The sequence below is a fragment of the Mus pahari genome, chromosome 12, assembly GCF_900095145.1.
Source record: "Mus pahari chromosome 12, PAHARI_EIJ_v1.1, whole genome shotgun sequence".
Lineage (NCBI taxonomy): Eukaryota > Metazoa > Chordata > Mammalia > Rodentia > Muridae > Mus > Mus pahari.
Genome location: NC_034601.1, coordinates 63404910 through 63407522, shown reverse-complemented (window position 1 = coordinate 63407522; position 2613 = coordinate 63404910).

Sequence of the window (2613 nt, the reverse complement as noted above, 5' to 3'; positions counted from 1 at the left end):
AAAGAAAGCACATGGTGGAACTTGTGGCTCTAGCTGTATATGTAGCAGAGGATGGCCTTGTCAGTCATCCATGGGAAGAGAGGCCATAGGTACTGTGAAGTTTCTGTGCCCTAGTATAGGGGAATACCAGGACCAGTAATGGGAGTGGGTGGGTTAGGGAGCATGGGGAGGATAGAGGGGATAGGGGTTTTTTGGAGAGGCAACTAGGAAAGGGGATAAGATTTTAAAATGTGAATAAAGAAAATATCTAATTAAAAAAAGAAATAAATGAACATAACAGATATCTATACAATATTTCACCCAAACAAAAGAATATACCTTCCCAGTCCACCACAAGACCTTCTCCAAAATTAACCACATAGCTGGTCAAAAGCAATCTTTAGCAGATAGAAGAAAATTGAAATAAATCCTTGTATCTTATCAGACCACTATAGATTAAAGGTTGACTTCAAACAACAGAAGAAACAACAGAAAGCTTACAAACTCCAGGAAACTCAAGAGCTCTCTATGCAATAATCACTGGTTCATGGCAGAAATAAAGAGTTAAAGACTGTCTAGAACACAATGAAACTGAAGACATAACATACCTAATCTTTTGGGACAAAATTAAAGCAATGCTAAGAGGAAAGTTGATAATACTAAGTGCCTCTGTGAAGAAATTGGAAAGTGCCCATACTAGCAATTTGAAAATACACCTGAAAGCTCTAGAAAAAAAGAACCAAACACACCAAGAGGAGTAGATTACAGGGCTGAAAATTAAAAACAGAACAAAACAAAACTGGAGAATGGATAAAAAATTGTGTACATGTACATAATGGGATACTATTCATCTATTAAACCACAAGTTTACAAAATTTGCAGGCAAATGGATTAAACTAGAAAATATCATCCCCAGTGAAGTAACCCAGACCACAAAGCAAATGCATGGTATGTACTCACTTAGAAGAGAATATCAACCATAAAATACAGAATACTTTTGCTACACAGTTATTTATGGGAATAAAGATAAATTTGAGAATGTTGCTAGGAAATTTGTTGCTGTAGTAATGTGGCTGTAGATTCCCTTCTAAGATACATGACATCTCTGGCCCTGGATATTTGCCACTTTCTAGTTCGAAGTATGATTTCCCTCATATTGAGTATGCATTAAGTCCACATTGACAGCTGGGTTTTTTTGTTGCTGTTTTGTTTGTTTTGTTTTTTTACTGCCAATATCTGAGGATGTATAGTTATGATGGTCAATGTTGTGGTTTGCAGGTGTTAGAGGTGGGTAGGTCTATGGATTGCTTCTTTTCTTTGACATCTTGCATAGTAAGTCCTGGTACTGTAAAAGGTAGACTGTAAGAAAGAGGCTTCTGTGTTATATACAGTTCTAATCATCTACGTCCTGTGTCTGAAATGCATTGGGTTTTCTGCCACCAAGTGACAACTAATGACAACAATAGCCTAGATTATTAGGCAAGTCACATGACTACCTTGACCAACCACTCAGAGGTTTCCCATGCCTCATACTTTGTTGTTGTTTGTTGTTTTTGTTGTTGTTGTGTGAGATAGTGGAAGGGTCTAGTTGGAGCATTCTCAACTCATATGTAATGATTCATTTAATTTAAGAATGTGTGTGTGTATTGAATAATTTGATACAATATACACCTTGTATATAATTTTAGGAAAGATGTTTTCTTGAAGCTTTAGTAAACATTCTTAGTGCAACTTGTTCCTCCTCCCATCTTCTGATGTCTTGATTGATGATGGCTATTCAGAGTGGGGTGAGAAGAATTCTCAATGAGCTTAAATTCATAATTTACATGTATCTGTATTTAATTATATTAAATATTCTAAAAAATATCTGATAGCCATTTGTATGTCTTCATTTGAGAACTTTCTATTCAGTGTGACTGGAGTATTTGTTATCTGATTTTTTTTTTTTAATTAGAGACCACAGACAAATCTAGGCCACACATGAATAACAGATTCAAAAGTTTATAAACTAAAGAAAACCTAAGGAAAGAAAAAAAAACTCTTCAAAATATGCACATATTTATTATTAGTAGCATTATTTTTATTCTAATGAGAGTGAAAAAACAGGCATGAATTTTGCTGGGTAAGAGACTGGTAAATACATATGAGGAATTGGGGAAGGGCAAAGAGTAATGAGAGCATATTATTTGAAAAAAAAATAATTTTCAATAAAAAGAAAACCTGTATTCAAAAGAGAATTATTAAAATAAAATATGCAGTGAATGCAACTAAATGTACTAAAATTCTATGCAGTCATGCTTTAATTTGTAAACAATCTGATAAATTAACTTCCAAAGCATGTCATTCTGTGTCACCAGCTTCCCTAAGTCTTCTCATTTCCCTCTGAATTAAGCCTTAGTCCTTTACTTTAAGTTGTAAGGCTTCATTTGATCTGAGTTAGATCCTTTCTGGACTCAGCACTTGCTTAACATCTCTACATTCTTTCCCACACTGTAGCTGTAATTGTCTATTCTGTTTTTGTAGAACTTATCGAGGTTATTCCCACCTCAGGATGATGCATCCTGATTCATGCTATTTTCTTGAAGAGAGAGGGAGAGAGAGAGAGAGAGAGAGAGAGAGAGAGAGAGAGAGAGA